At 37.3% G+C, this 23,755-nt stretch overlaps 1 protein-coding gene and 1 pseudogene across 3 annotated transcripts in view; both read right to left on the bottom strand.

Moving 5' to 3' along the window:
* The window catches only part of ZFYVE9 (zinc finger FYVE-type containing 9), a 176,386-nt gene that overhangs the window by 129,481 nt on the left and 23,150 nt on the right, over positions 1-23,755 (bottom strand). The window lies entirely within an intron of this gene.
* LOC100483245 lies at positions 3,754-5,687 on the bottom strand (annotated as a pseudogene).

The raw sequence follows: 23,755 nt of genomic DNA, 5'->3' as shown, positions 1-23,755 counted from the left end.
GTTCAGTCTTAGATAACACCCAATGTTCATTACATCATGTGCCCTCCTTAATGTCCATGACTGGAATTTTAAATCAACCATTACCAATACATAATAGACTTGCTTCTCTGATGTTTAATACAAGTTAAACTTTTTTATGAGTAGTCAGTGGAAGCTGGTGAAAGAGCACTTGTGCAGGACTTTGGCAAATCCAGGTCTGAATTCATGCTCTAGCACTTAATAGCTGGGGCTGCTTTAAGCAAGTTACTTAACCTTTCCAAGTCTCAGTGTCTTTATACTTATATGAAAACTATTCTCTGCAGGATAGTTTTAATGAGGAAAAAGAATGAGTTTATATAAAGTGCCTCTTTATCTGATCTGACATCTAATATATATACGTGGTCAATAAATGGTAGCTATTATTACTCATCATCAAAAAGCTGTTTGTGTGCAAGAATTACAAGAGATGGGGCGCCTGGGTGGCACAGCGGTTAAGCGTCTGCCTTCGGCTCAGGGCGTGGTCCTGGCGTTACGGGATCGAGCCCCACATCAGGCTCCTCCGCTATGAGCCTGCTTCTTCCTCTCCCACTCCCCCTGCTTGTGTTCCCTCTCTCGCTGGCTGTCTCTATCTCTGTCAAATAAATAAATAAAATCTTTAAAAAAAAAAAAAAAAGAATTACAAGAGAAAGAAAGAGTATGATCTGAACTGTAATACCAACCTGTGTTTGTTTATACAATTAATAATCCATCGGGGCGACTGATCTTAAGTGATTAACTCAAGTCTGAACAATGAAAAGAAATACAGGAACAAAAAAGTAACCTGGCAGTTAAACTTTCTGAAAAGGCTAAGTATATATTTGATCCTTAAAAAAACCCTTTGAATATCAACACTCTCACTCACAATGGCAGAAAAAAGAAATTCGATAATCTTTGAGAAGAGCTTTATTCCTGCAGATCAGACTAAAGTACATTGAAAGAGCAGGATCTGGGAGCTGACATTGTTGCTACCCCACATTCACACAAGGTTTCAATTTCCAGGATATCAATCTGGCATCTTTCACAAACAATGAATTCTCAGTCAAGAGCTATTAGAATCAAGTGGTTGTTTTCATATAGTACACACTAAACAAAACACAGTTTAACAAATATTTGGAAATGTGATAATAACACATGTGATGTATATTACATATACATATATAATATACACAGTACATATATAATATACACACTGAAACTCTAAAACAGCAACCGATTTGAGATTAGCACTAAAACAAGGAACATGTACAATTTTCATCTCTGCAGCAATAAGACTCAAGACCATATGGCCCTATACCATATATATACAAATTCATCTATTATATACATATCATGTATATCATGTCATATATATACATGTATATATCATATATATACAAATTCATCTATATTATCATCTATATTGTGTGTATATATACATAGCATATGTATGATAAAGGGCCAGAAACTATTCAGATGTACAACATCCCTAAAGTAGCACACAGATTTTTGTTCCATGACTGGAACAACTAATTAACTCTACATTAGCCCAAGTCCATACCTTGAATTTCTAGATAGTACATATCTTTTAGATTATATTTGCCAACAGAATTCTAGAATTGCCCACCTCTCACCTCACGCACACATGCAAATTTTTATTGCAAGATTAAATGCCATGTTCCAGGAAAACTTATCAATCTAACCAGTTTATTAACCAGGTGTGCACTCCTGATCTAAGCCGAATGAATTACAGACCCTCCTACACTATTCTAGAGACATACAGCTGCAATACCTACCTTTGGGTTCTGTGAAATGTCCTGATATGCTTATATAACTTTCTTTCTTTTCTTAAGCAAGCTTTAACTTGCAACAAGAGTCTTAACAAATATATCCCAACAGTTTGATATAAATTGAGACAAAAAAAATGTCAAAATCACAGTTTCAATCTCAATTGCATACCAAAAATTTCAAAGATCAGACACTAACTCAAATATTCCATAATCTACAAGGAGATAGATAATAAACAAGAGACAAATTCATTAGGAGGAGGGTCTTATCTTCTAGATCGTTCTAGGTAGCAGACTAACAGGGTGATACAATTTATATACCACAACTTGTACGCACCAAGAGTAATAAGAGTTTATGTAAAACCAGACTGTGACTCACTACTAATCCAGTAACTATAAGTGATATATTTCACAAAACACCAACTACTGGAAAACTAGCCAAACTGGTACGTTCTTAATACTTGCAGTAAAACTAGATCCTATGTATGTATGCTCTTATTTGACAACTCTTTGTGAGCATTTAGAGTATTGTATCTTGCTTTTAACAATATCAAATTTAAGAAGAGCAAAACCTGAATTGTCTCAGCCAAAGCTTGGAACAACTGAGTTGGATGAAATAACTCCATGCTAAAATTACTTATGCAAATTATGAGTACCATGATATTATTTAATGACAATCTAAAGAAAATTTCTTATTGTAGGCCTCTCCCAGTTCTATCTTTGGCTTCCTTTTCTCCTAAAAGTCTTCATCTACCATCTCCATACAAATGACTCTCAGATTTCTTTAACCCTCACCGCTCATTCAAATTCCAGGGCCACAGCTTCACCACATGATATACACTACTTCTCCACTGGATAATCCACTACACCTCAACTTTCAAATACAGAACCCTTCACATTCAAAAGGATTGCAATCTCAAAAGAGTTATGTACTCTCGTTGTCTCCTCTTCACCTCTCACTCATGCCCCCTACTTTTTTCTGGCTTCTTTCCCCACCTTAGCAACATTCAATTACAGTGAATCACATTTTCATCCTTTATAAAAATCTTCCTCCATGACTTATTTGCCACTAAAAATTCTGATTTTATTCTAGTTCATTGACTCTTCCCTCTCACCTTCATTCTTGACTCCTCTCCTACACTCTCTTAAATGTTGAAATTTTTGTGCTCAGTCCTCTTTTTTTCTTGATTTATGGGTTTGTTTTTTTTTTGGCCACCTTGAGAAAACATTTATGAAAATCTTAATCACTACAAAGCTCAGAAGCTCCCCTTAGGTGCAACAAACATGGCTGTGATGCTAAGCAACTCCAGTTTTTTTCATGAAGTAAGACATAACTCTGACACAGTGTATTGATCCTTGAAGCAGCAATCCTCAGATTTCAGTATGGCCCTGTATATTTTTAAATAAGTAAGGCTAGAATGAGCTATAAAGTTTTAAGAATATATGGAGTGACCAGTGGCAATTACATCCAGTGATCTGAACAAACGTGCATAGGTAACAAAACACATAAGTAGAATATTTATGCCATTACCAACCCGTATGGCTCCCTGTTTCATTAAGACCACTCAATTTTCTAGAGGAGGAAGAGGTGGCTTTCTCAGCTTGTTATTGGTCCAAGTTCTACTGAAGCTTGTGGTAGAATTACCTGCCATCAGGTAAATGCTTCTGTCTAGAAGAGGATTCCAGTTCTGTCAGCAGAGGAAACTTGACGTTAAAAATCTAGGTCAAGAATCTATAGCATGAGTCTCATTAGAAAACTGAATTGGACAGAGACTTAGGTAAAAACGATTTCAAAGAATCTGTGAGCTTTAAGGTTAATAACATCTTTTCAGAGATGCAGCATGTAAAGAACCCACCAACACTACATAGACAGTGAACAAAGCGCAGAAAAAAGTCTTGACTAAAGTGGGGAAGATAGTATTAAAATATTTACACTAAAGAAGGGTTCAGAATAAAGTAATATTTACAGGATGTTAAAAAATTAATCTTCAGCCATAATGAGGCCTCTTTGAGCTCCCAAAACCTTTGCTTTCTTCTCCTTTCATTTTTGCCCATGTTGCTTCTGTTGTTCCTCTCTTCGCGTGGCTCATAGCTGAGCGGACCAGACAGACTTGCTTTGAGATCGAACACTGGTTTCCTAGTGGAGACTGGAGTCTGTGTTGCCTCAGTTGTCAACCTGAATGGGGTAACAACAGAAGCAGAATTCCCATTTGTAGTCTTTAACTTGTATGTCCCAAGCATGGTCTGGCCTTTTGGGGTACTCCCAGATATGGTCACATGCGGAGACTTCCTGGCTGGAATTTTGGTCAGTGAACACTTATGCTCATTATCTTTGGCAGCAGCTGAAAACCTGATGTTCATTTCAGTTGCTGTGAGAACGGAACACCTGGCAGACCCCTTCCTACACAAGGTGCTCTGGTCTGCAGCACCCAGAGGCCAGGCCCGTGAGCAGCGCTGGCTGGTGGGAGTATAAGCCACAGGAAGCCTTCCCTGGAGAGGAACTGGAGTCACCACCATTCCCTGGTGATCGGCTGCTTCTTCAGTTCATTAAATGAATTGTGTTCTTCAAAAAAATTTTTTTCTCTCAATATGTTGATCAATGGACTCCATTTCCTTAAAATGAGCATCATGAAGCTTCTTAAAGTTTGGAGTAGTGCTTATAGTTCTTTTACTTTTTCCAGGTTTAGAAAACATCTGTGTAGAGAGGCTTCTTTTTTCTGAAGGTGCCTTTGAATCTTCATTATCAATTCTTCTTTTTCCTTGAGGAAACTGCAGTCTCCTCTCCTTGGCTCTCATCTGGAGGCGAAGAACTTCTGCATCAGTTCTGAGATCCTGGTTTTCCTGCTTCTCTTGATTCTGGAATTCAGTGTGATCACTTCTTTCTATCTCTGAATGATCCTGCTGGGAGTCAGGGTTCCTGTGGACTGTCCTGCACCTTCTCCTTGTTTTGGGGACATGGACAACTAGCTCCCTCTCAACTTGTTCCTGGCTGCTGATCTCCACCGCAACCTCATCAAAAGATGCAGAAGTTTGACTTCCATCCTGATTCTCATTTTCTTTTTTTGCTTCATGTTTAAGGTGGGCTTTCAAGGCTTTTAACAACTTGTCTGCCCTTAGGTTAGCCCGGAGGCCCAGACTCTTGCCCAAGTTTTGCAGGTGGCTCTACTTGAAGGAGTCCAGCTCCTCAAGGGAGGGTACGGCCATGGCGAGCTGCATCCAGGTGACCATGCAGAGGACACATCCTCAACTCTCAGCAGCGCAGTTCAAAACTCTGGCGCCTGATTTTATTTTATTTTTTTAAAGGGAATTCTATCTACTACGACTGCCTTAACACCACCTGTTAACAAGTCCCAATTTCCTTTTATCTACTTCAGACCTCTTCTCTGGCTTCTAAGCCTATATATACAAGTGCCTATTCATATCTCTGTATCTCACAGACATCTCAAACTCAATAAGTATATCTACACTGATTCTAATCAATGCCATTTCTTCTCCAGTCCCTATATCATCATCTACCCAGCTGTGCATGATTTAGTCATTCTCTATCCCTCTCTCTCAATAATGCTCAAAATCAACATTCAAGCATCTCCTAAAATTGATGAAAATCCATTTACTCTGCCTACAATCACTACCTTGGTCCAAGCCCCTATTAACCCACATCTAGATTACAGTAATAATCTTTTCAATGATCTTCTTATGCCTGTTTTTTTAATTTTCCCCTCCTTCCCTCTCTCATACCTATTTTTGCTACCTGACCCCAAATCCATTCTCCACTCAGCAATAAAGTAATCTTTCAAAAGAGTTAAACAAGGGTCAAAAAAGAAATGAGGGGTGCCTGGGTGGCTCAGTCAGTTAAGCGGCAGCCTTCAGCTCGGGCTCCCTGCTCAGTAGGGAGCCTACTTTTTCTTCTCCTGCTCCCCCTGCTTGTGCTCTCTCTCTCTCTCCATCAAATAAATAAAATCTTAAAAAAAAAAAAAAAAAAGAAAATGAAAAGAGAAAATTTTAAAAACCTTGAGACAAATGAAACACAATATAGTTTATGGGAGGCAGCAAAAGCAGTCTAGGAGGGAAGTTCATAGTGATAACAGGCCTATCTCAAGAAACAAGAAAAATGTCAATTAATCTAACTTTACACCTTGAGGAAGTAGAAAAAGAAGAAAAATGAAGCCCAATGTTTGTAGAATGAATGAAATAACAAAGATCAGAACAGAAATAAATGAAGACTAAAAAAATAAATTAAAAAGATAAATGAAATTAAAGCTTCGATAAATTAATTTATTGAAGAAATAAACAAGATTGACAAACCTTTAGCTAGACTAACCAAGAAAAAAAAAGAGAGGGGGCTCAAATAAATAAAATCAAATATGAAAGAGAAGATATTACAACTGACACCACAAAATACGAATGATCATAAGAGACTACTATGAACAATTATACACCAACAAATTGAACAACTAGAAAAAATGGGATAAATTTCTAGAAACATACAACCTTCTAAGACTGAATCATGAAGAAACAGAATAGGCTAATTACTAGTAAGGAGACTGAATCACCAATCAAAAACCTCCCAACAAATTTACAACCAAGAACACTCTACTCAGCAAGACTATCATTCAGAATTGAAGGAAAGATAGAGTTTCCCAGACAAGCAAAAACTGAAGGAGATCATCGCCACTAAATCAGCATACAAGAAATGTGAAATGAGGGCATCTGAGTGGCTCAGTCGGTTGGGCATTTGACTCTTGTTTTCAGCTAGGGTCATGATCTCATGGTTGTGGGACTGGCCCCTGAGGGCTCTCTCATTCCCCATCGGCCCCTCCCACCACTCTCTCCCCCAAATAAATTAATAAAATCTTTTCTTTAAAGATTTTATTTAGGGGCACCTGGGTGTCTCAGTCAGTTCAGTGTCTGCCTTCTGCTCAGGTCATGATGGATAAATGGATAAAATCTTTAAAAAAAGAAAAAGATTTTATTTATTTATTTGAAAGAGACTGAGAGAGTGAGTGAGCATGAGTGGGGGGAAGAGGCAGAGGGAGAGGGAGAAGCAGACTCCCTGCTGAGCAGGGAGCCTGATGCAGGGCTCAATCCCAAGACCCCGAGATCATGACCTGAGCCAAAGGCAGATGCTTAACAAAATGAGCCACCCAGGTGCCCCCATTTCACATTTCTTGTATGCTGATTTAGTGATGATGATCTCCTTCAGTCTTTACTTGTCTGGGAAACTCTATCTCTCCTTCAATCCTGAATGAAAATACAAAAATACAAAACACAAAATTGTTTAAATAAAAAGCAAGCTTGAAGATTAAAAAATGAAAACAGTAAAATCAATTATAACTACAATAAGTAGTTATGGATATGCAAAAAAAAAAGATGTAAAGATGACAACAAAATCACAAAATGAGAGAGGAGTAAAAATGTAGTGCTCTTAGAATGCATTCAAACTTCAGCAACTATCAGCTTAAAATAGACTGCTATATATTTATGTAGATATTTATGAATTTTATGGTAACCACAAAATAAAAACCTGTAAGAGATACCCCCCCAAAAAAAAGAAAAGAAAGAAGAAAAGAAAAAAAGGAACACCAACGTAACACTAAAGAAAACCATCAAACCACAAGGGAAGAGACCTAGAAAGTAAGAAAGGAACAGAGAACTACAAAAACAACCAGAAAACAATAAACAAAATGGCAATAAGTACATACCCATCAATAATTACTATAAATGTAAATGGACTAAATTATCTAATCAAAAGACATAGAGTGGGGCCACCCCCATGGCTCACTCGGTTAAGCATCTGACTCTTGATTTTGGCTCAGGTCACGATCTCGGGATTGTGAGATCAAGCCTCCAGCTCTGCATTCAGCGGGGAGTTGCTTGGGATTCTCCCCCTCTCATTCTCCCCCCACTTCCTTCCTCCCCCCCCATTTCCCTGTGCCCCTCCCCCCCACTCTCTAAAAATAAATAAATCTTTTTTTAAAAAAAGGCATAGGGTAGGGGCACCTGGGTGGCACAGTCGTTAAGCGTCTGCCTTCGGCTCAGGGCGTGATCCCAGAGTCCTGGGATTGAGCTCCACATCAGGCTACTCTGCTGGGAGCCTGCTTCTTCCTCTCCCACTCCCCCTGCCTGTGTCCCCTCTCTCGCTGGCTGTCTGTCAAATAAATAAATAAAATCTTTAAAAAAATAAAAAAAGGCATAGGGTGACTGAGTGGATTAAAAAAGAAGTTCCACCTACATGCTGCCTACAAGAAACTCACTTCAGATATAAAGACACAGACAGTGAGGGGTGCCTGGGTGGCTCAGTCAGTTAAGCAGCTGCCTTTGGCTCAGGTCATGATCTCAGGGTTCTGAGATCAAGCCCCACTTAAGGCTCCTCGCTTAGTGGGGAGTCTTCCTCCCTCTCCCTCTGCTGCTTTCCCTGCTTGTGCTCTCTCACTCACACTCTCTCTCTCAAATAAAAATCTTTTTTTTTTTTTAAGATTTTATTTATTTATTTGACAGAGATAGAGACAGCTAGCGAGAGAGGGAACACAAGCGGGCGTAGTGGGAGAGGAAGAAGCAGGCTCATAGCGGAGGAGCCTGATGTGGGGCTCGATCCCATAATGCCAGGATCACGCCCTGAGCCAAAGGCAGATGCTTAATGACTGCGCCACCCAGGCACCCCTCAAATAAAAATCTTAAAAAAAAAAAAAAAAGACCCACACAGTGTAAGTAAAGGGATGGAAAATGATATGCCATGCAAATGGAAACGAAAAGAAACCAGAGTAGCAATACTCTTATTATACAAAATATGTGATATACCACATTAACAACATCCATTTATTACAAAAACTCTCAACACAGTGGGTATAGAAAAAACATACCTTAACATAACAAAGGCCATATGCGACAAACCCACAGTTAACATGTTCAACATTCCTCTAAGATCAAGAACAAGACAAAGATGCCCACTCTCAACACTTTCACTGAACACAGTATTGGTAGTTGTAGTCACAGAAATTAATCAAGATATAAAAGGTATCCAAATTGGAAAGAAAAAAGTAAAACTGTCATTATTTGCAGATGACAGTACACTATGTACAGAAAAACCCCAATGACTCCACCAAAAAATGGGGTGCCTGGGTGGCTCAGTCAGTGAAGCATCTGACTCTTGATTTCGGCTCAGGTCATGATCTCAAGTTCATAGGATCAGGTGCCTTGTCAGGCTCTGTGCTCAGTGGGGAGTCTGTTTGAGATTCTCTTTCTCTCCCTCTCTCTCTGCCCCCACCCTGCTCGCACATGCGCACTCTTGCTTTCTCTCTCAAATGAATAAATAAATCTTTAAAAATAAGTAAAATTTAAAAAATAAGGACTCCACCAAAAAACTGTGAGAATAACTGAACTCAGATACAAAATTAACATACAGAAACCAGTTGCGTTTCTATATGCTAATAACAATCTATCAGAAAGAGAAATTAAACAAAAATCCCATTTACAATTGCATCAAAAAGAATAAAACACCTAAGAATAAACTTAGCCAAGGAGATGAAAGGTCTGTACTCTGAAAACTGTACAACACAAATGAAAGAAATTGAAAACAACACAAATAAATGCTAAAGATGTTCTGTGCTCAAGGGTTGGAAAAATACTGCTAAAATGTCTACACCACCCAAAGCAAACTACAGATTCAATGCAGTCTCAATCAAAATTCCAATGACATTTTTCACAGAACTAGAACAAAGAATCTTTTTAAAATTTGTACAGAACCACAAAAGACCCCAAATACCTAAAGCACTCTTGAGAAAGAAAAACAAAGCTGGAGGAATCACACTCCCAGATTTGAAACTATATTACAAATCTATTGTAATCAAAACGGTATGGTACCTGCATGAAAATAGACACATTGATCAATAAAACAGAGAATCCAGAAATAAATCCACACATATTTAGTAAATTAAATTACAGCAAAGGAGCCATGGATATACAATGGAGAAAGGACAGTCTCTTCAGTAACTGGTGTTGGGAAAGCTGGACAGCCACACACAAAAGGATGAAACCCGACACCTATCTTACACCATATACAAAGATCAACTCAACATGGATTAAAGACTTGGACATAAAACCTGAAACCATAAAACTCCTACAAGAAACCACTAGGTGGTAATAATAACCTCCTTGACATTGGTCTTGGAAATGATTTTTTGAATTTGACTCTAAAAGCAAAGGCAAGAAAAGCAAAAATAAACAAGGGTGACTATATCAAACTAAAAAGCTTCTGCACAGCAAGAAAACAATCCATGCAATGAAAAACAGCCTATTGAATGGGAGAAAATATTTGCATATCATATATCCAAAAGGGGTTAATATGCAAAATATATTAAGAACTCATACAATTCAATAGCAAAAAATCCCGAAACAATCCAATTATAAAATGGGCAGAGGATCTGAACAGTCATTTTTCCAAAGATACACAGATAGCCAACAGGTACATGACAAGATGCTCAACATCACTAATCATCAGGGAAGTGCAAATCAAAAACCATAATGAGATATCATCTCACACCTGTTAGAAGGGCTATTCTCAAAAGGATAAGAAACAGTAAGTGCTGACCTCTTTGCCCTTGACCACAGCAACTTCTTGCCAGACACATCTCCAAAGGCAAGAGAAACAAAAGCAAAAAACGAACTATTGGGACTTCGTCAAGAGAAAAAGCTTTTGCACAGCAAAGGAAACAGTCAACAAAACTAAAAGGCAACCTACAAAGTGGGAGAAGATATTTACAAATGTCTTATCAGATAAAGGGCTAGTATCCAAAATCTATAAAGAACCTATCAAACTCAACACCCAAAAAACAAAAAATCCAATCAAGAAATGGCTAGAAGACATGAACAAACATTTCTCCAAAGAAGACATACAAATGGCCAACAGGCACATGAAAAAATCTTCTCCACATAACTCAGCATCAGGGAAATACTAACCAAAACCACAATGAGATACCACCTCACACCAGTCAGAATGACTAAAATTTACAAGTCAGGAAACAACAGACAGATGTTGGTGAGGATGTGGAGAAAGGGGAACCCTCTTACACTCTTGGTGGGAATGCAAACTAGTACAGCCACTCTGGAAAACAGTATAGAGGTTCCTCAAAAAGTAAAAAATAGAGCTACCCTACAACCCAGCAATTGCACTACTAGGTATTTATCCAAAGGATAAAACATAATAATTCAAAAGGGCAACTGCACCCCAATGTTTATAGCAGCAATGTCCACAATAACCAAACTATGGAAAGAGCCCAGATGTCCATCGACAGGTAAATGGATAAAGATGTGGTATATATATGTGTATGTGTGTGTGTGTGTAATATATAAAATAAAATATATATATATATTGCGTGCGCGCACACACACACAGGAATATTACTTGGCCATTAAAAAGAATGAAAGCTTACCATCTGCAATGACATGGGTGGAGCTAGACTGTATTATGCTAAGCGAAATCAGTCAGTCCAAGGAAGACAACTACCATATGATTTCACTCATGTGGAATTTAAGAGAAAAAGAGATGAACAGAGGGGAAGGGAAATAAAAATAAAATAAGATGAAAACAGAGAGGCAAACTATAAGAGACGCTGAACTCTAGAAAACAAACTGAGGGTTGCTGGAGGGGAGCCAGGTTGGGGGGAAGGGGTAACTGGGTGATGGGCATTAAGGAGGGCACTTGATGGGGGTGCCTGGGTGGCTCAGTCGATTAAGCATCTGCCTTAGGCTCAGGTCATGATCCTGGGGTCCTGGGATCAAGTCCTACATTGGGCTCCCTGCTCAGCAGTGAGTCTACTTTCCCCCACCCTTTGCCCCTCCCCCCTGCCTGTGCACTTGCTCACTCTGTCTCAAATAAATAAATAAAATCTTTAAAAAAAAAAAAAAAAAGGAGGGCACTTGATATAATGAACACTGGGTGTTATATGCTACTGAAAAATCACTAAATTCTACCCCGGTAACTAATAATACAGTTTATGTTAACTAAACTGAATTTAAATAAAGAATTAAAAAATAATAAATAACAAGTGCTGGCAAGGATGTGGAGAAAAGGGGATCCTTGTGCACTGTTGGTGGGAATGTAAACTAGCGCAGCCACTATGGAAAACAGCATGGAAGTTCCTCAAAAAATTAAAAATACAGGGGGGCACCGGGGTGGCTTAGTCAGTTAAGCAGCTGATTCTTGATTTCAGCTCAGGTCATGACTTCAGGGTTGTAAGATCAAGCCCATGTCAGGCTCTGTGCTGGGAGTGGAGCCTGTTTAAGAGTCTCTCTCTCCCTCGGCCTGTCTCCCCTTCCGAAAGAAAGAAAAGAAGAAAGAAAAGAAAGGAAAGAAAGGAAAGAAAGGAAAGAAAGGAAAGAAAGAAAGAAAGAAAGAAAGACAGACTTAAAAATACCAGGAACAACTAAGTGACCATCAATGGGTGGATAAAGAAAATTGGTGGTGGGGGCGCCTGGGTGGCTCAAGCCCTGCATCAGGCTCCGCGCTCAGCACAGAGTGTGCTTGAGTTTCTCTCCCTCTGCCCCTCCCCCCACTCACGCACACACTGGAGCTCTTTTTCTCTCTAAAATAAGTAAATAAATCTTAAAAAAAAAGAAAGAAGTTCTGATCACAGGAAAAAAAAATTCTGTAACTAAATATGGTAATGATATTAGCTAGACTTACTGTGGTGTTCATTTCCCAGTATACACAAATATCGAAACATTATGTTGTATACCTGAAACTAATATAATGTATGTCAATTACGCCTCAATAAAAAAAAAAAAAAAAACAGGGGCGCCTGCACAGCGCAGTTGTTGGGCGTCTGCCTTTGGCTCAGGGCGTGGTCCCGGCGTTCTGGGTTTGAGCCCCACATCGGGCTCCTCAGCTGGTAGCCTGCTTCTTCCTCTCCCACTCCCCCTGCTTGTGTTCCCTCTCTCGCTGCCTGTCTCTCTCTCTGTCAAATAAACAGGTGAAGTCTTTTAAAAAAAAAACAAACAGAATTACTATATGATCTAGCAAAAATCCAATTTAAAAAGATATCTGCACCCCATGCTCATCACAACATTATTTATAATAGCTACAACATGGAAACAACCAAAGTGTCCATCAATGGCTGAATGGATAAAGATGTGGTATTTACAGCAGAATACTATTCAACCATAAAAAATAATGAAATCTTGCCATTTGTGACAACATGGATGGACCCTGAAGACATTACAGTAAGTGAAGTAAGACAGAGAAAGACAAACACCACATGATCTCACTTATATGTAGAATTTAAAAACAAAAGAAAAATCCTAGCTTAAAGACACAGAGAACAGACCGGCCATTGCCAGAGGCAGGGGGAGGGGGAATGGGTGAAATAGATGAAGGGAGTCAAAAAGTACAATTCTAGTTATAATAAAGATAAGTCATGGGGATGTAATACATGTACAGCATGGTGATTACTGTTAATAACACTGTATAGCACATTTTAAAGTTGTTGAGAGTAGATCTTAAAAGTTCTCATCACACACAAAAAAACATGTTTTACTATCTATGTATGCCAACAGATGTTAACTATACTTAGTGTGATCATATCACAATATGTACAAATATCAAATCATTATGTTATACATCTGAAACTAGTATATGGCAAGTACACAATTTAAAAAAGATTTAATCAAATGATTCTTCATCTTGAAACTCTTCCACCATTAATTTCCATTGCACTTAAAATAATATATTAAAATAATATTGAAACTCCTCTGACTTTATAAGGTCTTGCATAATTTAACCCTGCCTAACTCTTCAGCTCATTCTTTTGCCATTTTCCCTCCTACTTACTTCTCTCCATCCACACTGACATCTTCCTCTTCCTCAAGAGTGTCAATTGTTTCCACCTCTGGTCCTTTATCCATGCTCTTTCCCTCCTTGGTTTGTGGTTTCTGACTCCTTTCTTCTACCTCTACCTTCCTGGCTAATACAAAATCACTCAACTTTCAGGTCTGAGAGTAAATGTTAATTCTTTAAGGAAGAGCTCCTTTGACCCCTCAGCACAGGTTTTATGCATAGCTCTCTTATAACTCTATAATTATTTTTGTAACATTGTAAAATATCAGCTGGTATGAGGACAGGTTACATGATTATCTTCTTCACCAAAATATTGACAACACTTAGCAAGCAGTAAATAAATATTTTCCTATGAATACATACTGATGTGTTATAAATTCACTAATAAACACAACTACAACATTTAATTTCTCCTATTAAATGCCATGCTGTCGCTGGTCAATTCTCCCAGGCTCCATTGATGTTTATGATGATCTTCTACTTACCAATTCTAATAATTTGTTGATCTCTACCCTCTTGATTTCTCTACCACTTCAACCAAGATTCCTTAAAAGAACCACTATAAACTTTGCATTTCAACATCTAGGATACTCAAAACAGGGAGAGAACACTCACTAGATGAGAGCTTTTTCAAATGGTATGTAAGGTTCCCTGGCCAGTAGTGTATAATATAATCTTCTCGATGACTGAGAGTGTGTAAGAGCACTCAGTACATGAACAAAGGTAATATAGTGAAATAGATTATTTTGTATATCGTTTAATGTTGTTGAATTTAACACAAACTTTCATAAAATAGTTAATCATCAACACTCTGTAGGTCCATTTTTTTTGGAGAGGGGAAAAATAATAATATTATTTATCAGACCCTGCTGCAAGTGCTTTATAGGTATTAAGCCCTTAATCCTCTTAAAAACCCTAAATAGTAGGTATGGGATTAAGCCCTCCAGAATGTACATATACTACAAAAAGGCACAGATTTTGTCTTAATCCTCCTTGTTGTATCACTGGCATCCAAATAGTGTCTGGCATATGGTAAGCACTCAAATATTTGTTGAATGAATAATGAGGAAATGGAGGCAAAAAGAAGTTCAGTAACTTGCACAAAGTCACACAGAGTGGCAGCGCCAGGATTAGAACTCAGGCAATCTGGTTTCATGTCCCAGACTCTCAACCACTGGGTATGCATATATTTGGAAACTACAGTCCTCCTTCACTTTTCCTCTTTACCATTCAGAAGTAAATCCAGTTTAGAAATGCTTCCATGAGCCAGAAGTTGTTCTCACTGCTCTGCTAAAATAAAAAGAAACTCTAGTTTAATAATTATATATAAACATTAGGTTATAGTATGTCTGAATTTATGAATGCTCCCACTAGAGATAATAGTCCTCAGAGCAGAGCAGGAAAAGAGATATAGATCAACAAGTTACTATAAGGGGTTTTAAAAATATATATATACATGTCTACTGTTATATTCATAGATATGTTATTTAACATAGGATTATAATCAATTACCACTACACAGAACAGTGTGAAATGAGGCATGCATGTACATCTAAATTTGCCATACTCTTCTTTAAACAGCTAAGGAGCATTTCATTATATGGATGTATTACAATTTAACCTTCATCCCTATCAGTGGACATCTAGATTGTTTCCATATTTTTATATATGTACACAATATAATGAGTATCTTTATACATGTATCTTTACACTTTAATATACAATAAATTCCTAAAAGTGGCATTTGAGACAAAGAGAGTATACATTTTAAATTGTAATAAACATTGCCAAAACTTCCACCAAACATGCTGTGTTTATTTATATTTCCTCCAAGAGTATATAAAATTTCTTCTATACACTCTTGTCATTACTATTATCTTTGCAAATCCCCCAAGAAGGAAATGGAATATGATTTTCTAACTTCTGCTTTTAATTATGAGTAGAAGTTGAACATCTATCTATATCTTTTATGTTTATTGGCCTTTCTACAAATTGCCTATAAATGCTTTATATGTATCATGTTTAGAATCTTCAACCCAGTTTAATGTTTATTCTTTTTTTACTATATGGAAATCTTCCACTTATGTGCAGTCAAATTCACCAATCTTCTTTATGGAGTCTACATTTCACATCATGCTTAGAAAAACCTTCCTCATTTCAATATAATAAAAATATTCACCCATGTTTTCTCTATTTCTATGGTTATTTTTGCTTGTTTTACTGTTTTATCATCCAGAATCTATTTTGGTAGGAAAAGTTCTGTAACTTGCTTTTCTCATTCAATGATATATCCTAAATATCTTTCCAGATCCACTACTTCATTTATTTTAACTGTGAATAGAATTCTTTTTTTTAATGGAAATACACCCATATCATAGTTTAGTTATTTGTTTTTATAACTATATATAAAGTTTAATAATTATATATAGTTTAGTTTATTAGTTACTTATAGCTCTAAGAGCACTTACACTACCCTATTTTTCCACAATTACCAAGAATGCTGCCATGAATACCTTTGTATGGCCTCCTTATATATGTTTAAGATACACATTAAGAAATGAAATTACTGGGGCGCCTGGGTGGCACAGCGGTTAAGCGTCTGCCTTCGGCTCAGGGCGTGATCCCAGCGTTGTGGGATCAAGCCCCACATCAGGCTCTTCCGCTATGAGCCTGCTTCTTCCTCTCCCACTCCCCTGCTGTGTTCCCTCTCTCACTGGCTGTCTCTATCTCTGTCGAATGAATAAATAAATAAAATCTTAAAAAAAAAAAAAAAGAAATGAAATTACTGAGTCATTAGTGCGTATCCTTTCCTGATACTGACAAATTACCCTCCAAAATGATGTACCTAATACATTTTCACTTTAAGAATTCATTCACAGGGAGGGGGTGGGGGATGAGCAATATGGGTGAAGGGGAGTAGGAGATAAAGGATTCCAGTTATAGAATCAATAAGTCATTGGACTAAAAGGCACAGCATGAGGAATATATATATATATACTCAATGATACTGTAATAGTGTTGTGTGGTGACAGATGGTAAGCAGCTACACTTGTGGTGAACACAGCCTAATGTATAAATTTGTCAAATCACCGTTATACACCTGAAACTAATATAAGATTGTGTGTCAGATATACTAAAATTAAAAAACCCAATTTTAAAAAAGAATTCATTCAATAAATATTTAAGTGCTTTCTTTGTGGTTAAGTACTATTCTAGAAGCTGAGTATACAGCATAATGGTAACCAACCCAGACAGGGGCACTTACTGTGGTGATTAAGACTGAAGGCCCTAGAGATAAATTGCCTCAGTTCATATTTGGGATCAACAAGTACTAGATACTTAATCTTGGGCAAGTTACTTTATCCTTGTGCCTCAAGTTCCTTACCAATAACGGATTATCAGTAAAATTGACATATATTTTTCCTTTTGTATTTCCTATTCTGTCATCTCTTGTTGAAATCCTTTGTCCACTTCTGTTGGAATGTTAGTACTTTTCTTAATAATTTGACTGTTAAATGTGATACAAATATTTTTTAGTATGACATCTAAGCTCTGACAAATAGTTTATGGTTCTATTTGTGGTCAAGTCACAAGAATAGCAATACTGACTGCTGTTTTGCTGAGAGAATTTCAGGTTCTATTTTCCACTTTAAAAGGTTTCCAACTGCTCAGACTAAGGGGAAGGAGGTAAAGAAATACTCTCCAAGCAGTGGAAAGTATAAGCTAAAGCTTAGGGGCATTTTCTATCTTACCCACTTTCGTCTTCTAAACACCTGGCACAGGGTCTGTCACAAAACAGACTCTGGATGAACAAGCATTGTTCAAATGAATGCAAAATCTCCTTACTAGGTTACAAGCTCCTTGTGGGCAAGGATGGTGTCATGCACGTTGGTACCACTCCCACAATGCTTCACAGTGTTTTTACACAGAAGCAGCATTCAAATGGTTTTACTAAGATCACTATCTCTGTACCTGCATGAAAGTAGCTGAGGTAATCAATGTAAAACAAACAATCCCTTCCTCATATAAAGATTACACCCTGATTTGCAGCTGTGGGTAGCTCTGTACATGGTCCAGTGTTATTTGAGTCTCTTTGTATTAAATTCGCTATTCATTTCAAGTCTTTGTTCTAGGGGAAAAAATGCCCCAGGCAAGTTTCTGTGCCCTGAGCCCATCTAGGTGCTGCCTGACGACATCTATGCAGTATTTCTCATGTCTTAGTATCTCTCCAAAGCATTGTTTTCCCTGCATTATTTAAGAATAAGTCCACTTCAGCACACTAGACACAGCTCTTTGGGTCTCCTGATTTCTCTTCCCATACACTCTGCCTGGTAGTGCTCTGTTTGGCTAAGTTTTACTAGACTGATTACTATCTAGATTATCACTCTTGGTGATGTAGGCTTGCAGTTTCATGTGAAATAACAAGGCAATGTGGTATAATGGAAAAACTGCAGGATCCCTACAGCCCGATGATCTGGGTTTAAATACCAGCTCAGCCATTTACTAACTACATGCCCTCAATATCCCCAGGTCTCAGTTTCCCTCAGTTTTCAAATGAAGATATCATCAATAATATCTAATGCACCTGTGTCACAAGACTGCAAAACAAGAATTACAAAATTAGATAACAGAGCAGATACGTTTTATAAAGTCTTCTATAAATGTGTGTCATTAGTATATGAAATATGGCTCAAAAACTCAACGAAAGGATTCCACCAGACAAGTCACACTTCATGAAAGCAAAGATCAATCACATCTGTCTGGTCATGGCTGCATCTCCAAAGCCTAGCATATTTACTGAAAAACTAAAAGAATGAAAGAAGATGAAAAACAAAACAAAACAAAAAACCACTCACCAGGGACCTTAGTCAAATTAATAAAACTCTGAGTTTCAATTTGCTCATTTGTAAAGTGAAAGCACCACAACCCACATCAAAAGGAGGATTAAAAAGAAATAATATCAGGGCACCTGGCTGGCTCAGTGAGTGGAGCGTGTGACTCCTGATCTCAGGGTTGTGAGTTTGAGTCCCACATTGGGTGTAGAAGGGAAGGGAAGGGAAGGGAAGGGAAGGGAAGGGAAGGGAAAGGAAAGGAAAGGAAAGGAAAGGAAAGGAAAGGAAAGGAAAGGAAAGGAAAGGAAAGGAAAGGAAAAGGAAAGGAATCTGTAGAATATAACATAATGGATACTTTTCTATTTGCTTCTTCCTAAGCCAGATATGATTTAGAGCTTGGTTGTATAAAAGGTAAATACTGTTAATAGTTTAATAATAATGGGTACTCACTCAAGTTATTCTAGGTCAAGGAACATTACACTACCAGCTGCCCTTTAATCTCAATAAAAATTAGAAAAAATTAGTATACTGGCAAAGTCATTAAATACTTTACCTCAGCCATGTTTAAACAGCTACAGTTCACTGTGACTCACATGCACATAAAACCTTATAATGAACCACTGCCCCAGTGAAGTTAACAGTCTTCTCAGAGACAAGTGCTTCTTTATATAATCTAGATGTAGCAATTTATTATTAGTCAAAATAATTTAAGCATCAAAGCTGTATCAAAACAAATTCCATTTATTGGTCACAGCATATAAGGAGCAATGTTTTATTTAGTTATCAACAGTGTTCACAGACACAGAATCTAATCCATATTATGCATCAGAGTTAAAGCTAAAGTGTGTAGGGCTGCCTGGCTGGCTCAGTCAGTAGAGCATGCAACTCTTGATCTTGGGTTTTAAGTTTGAGCCCCACGTTAGGTATAGAGATTAGCTAAAAAAAAAAAATCTTTAAAAAATAAAAGAGGGGCGCCTGGGTGGCACAGCGGTTGGGCACAGCTAGTTGTCGTATGTTATACATCAAATCTCGGGGCGCCTGGGTGGCGCAGTCGTTAAGGGTCTGCCTTTTGCTCAGGGCGTGATCCCAGCGTTATGGGATTGAGCCCCACATCAGGCTCCTCCGCTATGAGCCTGCTTCTTCCTATCCCGCTCCCCCTGCTTGTGTTCCCTCTCTCGCTGGCTGTCTCTGTCTCTGTCAAATAAATAAATAAAACCTTTAAAAAAAATTAAAAATTAAAAAATTAAAAATAAAAGAAAGCTAAAGTATATAATAACAGAGCCCCAAAATACATAAAGCATAAACTGACAGAAATTAAGAAATAGACAATTCAACAATAATAGTTGTAGGTTTCAATACTCCACTTTTAGTAACAAATAAAACTAAAGAGAAGATTAGCAAGAAAAGAGAAAATGTAAACAACACTGTAGGTCTACAAAACATCTGACAAGAGCGGGACGCACATCCTTCTCAGGTCCACATGGATCAGGAGAGACCATATGTGAAGCCATAAAACAATCCTCAATACATTTAAAAGGACTGAGATCATACAATGGAATGAAATTAGAAATCACTAACACAAGGAAATCTGAGAAATTCAAAAACATGTACAAATTAGACAACACACTAAATAACCAAGAAATAACCAAGAAAAACTAGAAAATACTTTGTGATGAAAAAGAATGCATGCACAACTGGGGCGCCTGACTGGCTCAGTGGGTGGAGCATGTGACTCCTGATCTCAGAGCTGTTAAATTTGAGCCCCACACAGGGTGTAGAGATTGCTTAAAACAAAATCTTTAAAAAAAAAAAAAAAAAAAAAAAAAAAAAAAAAAAGAAGCAAGCACAACATATAAAAACTTTTTTTAAAAGCCAAATTTCAAATATTAACCTAACTTTTCACCTTAAGAAACTAAAAAGGAAACAGAAGGAGCAAACTAAACCCAAAGTAAGGAGAAAGAAAGGAAGAATGAACATTAGAATGAAAATAAATTAGAGAAAAATAAAAAAAACCAAAAGGTGGTTCTTTGAAAAGATCACAAAAATTGACAAACCTTTAGCTAGACTGACCAAGAGATGACTCGAATTACTAAAATCAGAAATGTAAGTGGGTACATTACTAAAAACCTTACAGAAATAAAAAAATTATAGCATTATGAATAATCGCACACCAACAAATTAGACAAGCTGGACGAAAATGTACAAATTCTTAGAAATAAACTACCAAAACTGACTCAAAAAGAAACTATGAACAGAATAGGTAAAGAGACTGAATTAATAATTTTTAAATTTCCTATCCAAATCTAGGTGGTTTCACCAGTGACTTCTACCAAATATGTAAAGAGCAAATTAATGCCACTCTTTCACAAAAAAACAAAAACAAAAACAAAAAAACACAAACCAGAAAAACCAGAATACTTCCCCATTTATTCTATGAGGCCAATTTTACTGATACCAAATCAAAGACACCCTAAAAAAACTACAGACCAATATCCTTTATGAACATACATGAAAACTCAACAAAATACTAGCAAACCAAATCCAGCAACATATAAGGATTATATACCATGAATAAGTGAGATTTATTCTACACCTGCAAGGTTAGTTTAACATAGTATACCATAGTATACCCATAGTATAGTATAGTATACCCCAATATAGTATATTATATTAGTGAAAGAACAAAAGGACATGATCTCAATAGACACATTTGACAAACAGAGCATCAATAAAATAATTTTTTAAATGTTAAGTATACTGGAATTAAAATAATTAAAACTGATAACCTAATTTAAAAATGGGCAAAGAATTGAAAAGATATTTCTCCCAAGTAAATATGCAAGCAGTCAATAAGCACATAAAAAGATGCTCGACATGATTAGAATCAGGGAAATGCAAATCAACACATTAAGATATCACTTCACAACCACTAGGGTGATTAGAATCAAAAAGACAACCATATCAAGTGATGGTGAGGATGTGAAAAAAAAAAAACCGGAATCCTCACACATTGCTGATGGGAAGGTAAAATGGGGCAGCCTCTTTGCAAAAGAGTTTGGTACTCCTCAAAAAAGGTGACTAGAGAGAGATACCATATCACCAAGCAAATTCACTCCTAGGTAAATACCCAAGAGATTATGTCTACACAAAAATTTGTACACGTATGTTCAAAGCAGCACTATTTATAATAGCCAAAAGTAGAAACCCAAATATCCATTAACTGATGAATGTATAAATAAAATGTGGTATATACAAAGACTATTATTCAGTAATAAAAAGAAGTACTGATATATGTTGTAATATATCTACTATTCAGTAATAAAAAGAAGTACTAATATATGTTGTAATATATCTACTATTCAGTAATAAAAATGAAGTACTGATATATGTTACAATATGGATGAACTTTGAAAATATTTTGCTAAGTTAAAGAAGCCAGATGTCATTTATATGAAATGTCCAGAACAGACGACAGAGACAGAAAATAGATTAGTGATTGCCAGCAGCTGAGGAAACATGATCTTGGGAAACAGGGAGTGGCTACTAATGGGAACGGTATTCTTTTTGAGGTGATGAAATTGTTCTAAAATTAGGTAGTGGTGATAATTGTGTAACTCTGAATGTACTAAACATCACTGAATTACACGTTAGGCAGGTGAATTTTATAATGTGTGCATTATATGCCAATAAAGCTATTTTTAATTACTTAAAACTAGAAAAAACTATTATTTCTAATCTGCCTGAACTTAACATGCATGCTTGACCATGTTCATCAATCTACCTTATAAAAACCACCATAATGAATCTTCAATTATAAAATAGAAAAATTAGCAACCAGACCTCTCACAACAAATTCACTTTAAGGGCTACAAAACTACTATCTTTTTTTAAAGATTTATTTATTTGCAGAGAGAGAGACAGCCAGTCAGAGAGGGAACACATGCAGGGGGAGTGGGAGAGGAAGAAGCAGGCTCACAGCAGTGCAGGGAGCCTGATGCGGGGCTCCCAGGACCCTGGGATCACACCCTGAGCCACAGGCAGACACTTAAAGACTAAGCCACCCAGGTGCCCCTACAAAACTATTATTTTTCAATGAAATTATATTCTTCAGAACATTCATCAAATGCCAACTATGATAAAATTACTCAGTTTCTTCAGCAGTTATTTTTAACAAAGGATTTTAAAGTGTTTAGCAAAACTCTATTAAAACTTCCAACTCAATAAATAGCATTTTTTACTTGTTTGGTTTGTTAATCAGGGACTAATACTCTATAATCGTCCAACGGAGCTAAGCAACAGAATTTTAGACATTCCTGAACATTTCCCAAACTTGTAGTTTCAAAAAAAAGTACCTACATTAAGCACTGAATTTACCATCTTTTAGCATGGTGGGACCACACAAGAGCTGCTTAATTTTTTTTTTAAGATTTTATTTATTTATTTGTCATGGTGGGGGGAGAGCACGCACACACAAGCAGGGGAAGTGGCTGGCAGAGGGAGAAGCAAGCTCCCCACTGAGCAGGGAGCCCAACCCGGGGCTCAATCCCAGGACCCTGGGATCATGAGCTGAGCTGAAGGCAGATGCCCAACCAACTGAGCCACCGAGGCCCCCCAGACTGGTTTTTTGTTGTTGCTATTGAGTCACGCAAGTCACATTAATTAGAATATCTTAAAAATTGAATGCATTTTATCTAAATAAGCATATGTGCAAAAAAAACTGGTCCTAAAAAAGGAAATAAGGAAATTCAAGTATATAACCTTCTTGATTTAAATAATTTTAGATAAAGTTAGTAACTTAAAAGACAAAAGTACCAATCTACATCTCAATTCACTTACCTATCCAATGAAAGGACTAGTCTAGAAGATCTTTAAGTACTCGATGATGTCTAAAATTGACTTTGAAAGTTCTGTTGGTGGTTTCTTTTTTTTTTTTTTAAAGAGAAGTCTGTGCATTTACTAGCTGAACAAGCTTCTTGAGAGGAATGAACCGAGAGGAGTGGGTGGCCCTGATGCCAGGCCTGCCATGCTTCACAACCTTGTAGGTGATGGAGAACTCTCCAGGTATTGGCCAATCATCTTGGGCTTGATTTCCACATAGTTGAGGGTCTTGACATGTAGTCACCCACTATGTTGCCCACCATCTCAGGTAGTATTGCTGTTTTGTGTTTTTTTTGTTGTTGTTGTTGTTTTTTAAGATTTTATTTATTTGAGAGCGAGAACATAAGCAAGAGAACAGAACCAGGGGGAGCAGCAAAGGCAGAGGGAGAAGAAGACTCCCCACCGAGCAGGAAGCCTGACGTGGGGCTCAATCC

This window comes from Ailuropoda melanoleuca, chromosome 2 (genome assembly GCF_002007445.2).
Source record: "Ailuropoda melanoleuca isolate Jingjing chromosome 2, ASM200744v2, whole genome shotgun sequence".
Taxonomy (NCBI): domain Eukaryota; kingdom Metazoa; phylum Chordata; class Mammalia; order Carnivora; family Ursidae; genus Ailuropoda; species Ailuropoda melanoleuca.
The sequence above is the reverse complement of the archived record's forward strand: the minus strand, read 5'-3'. Positions and strand labels throughout refer to the sequence as shown.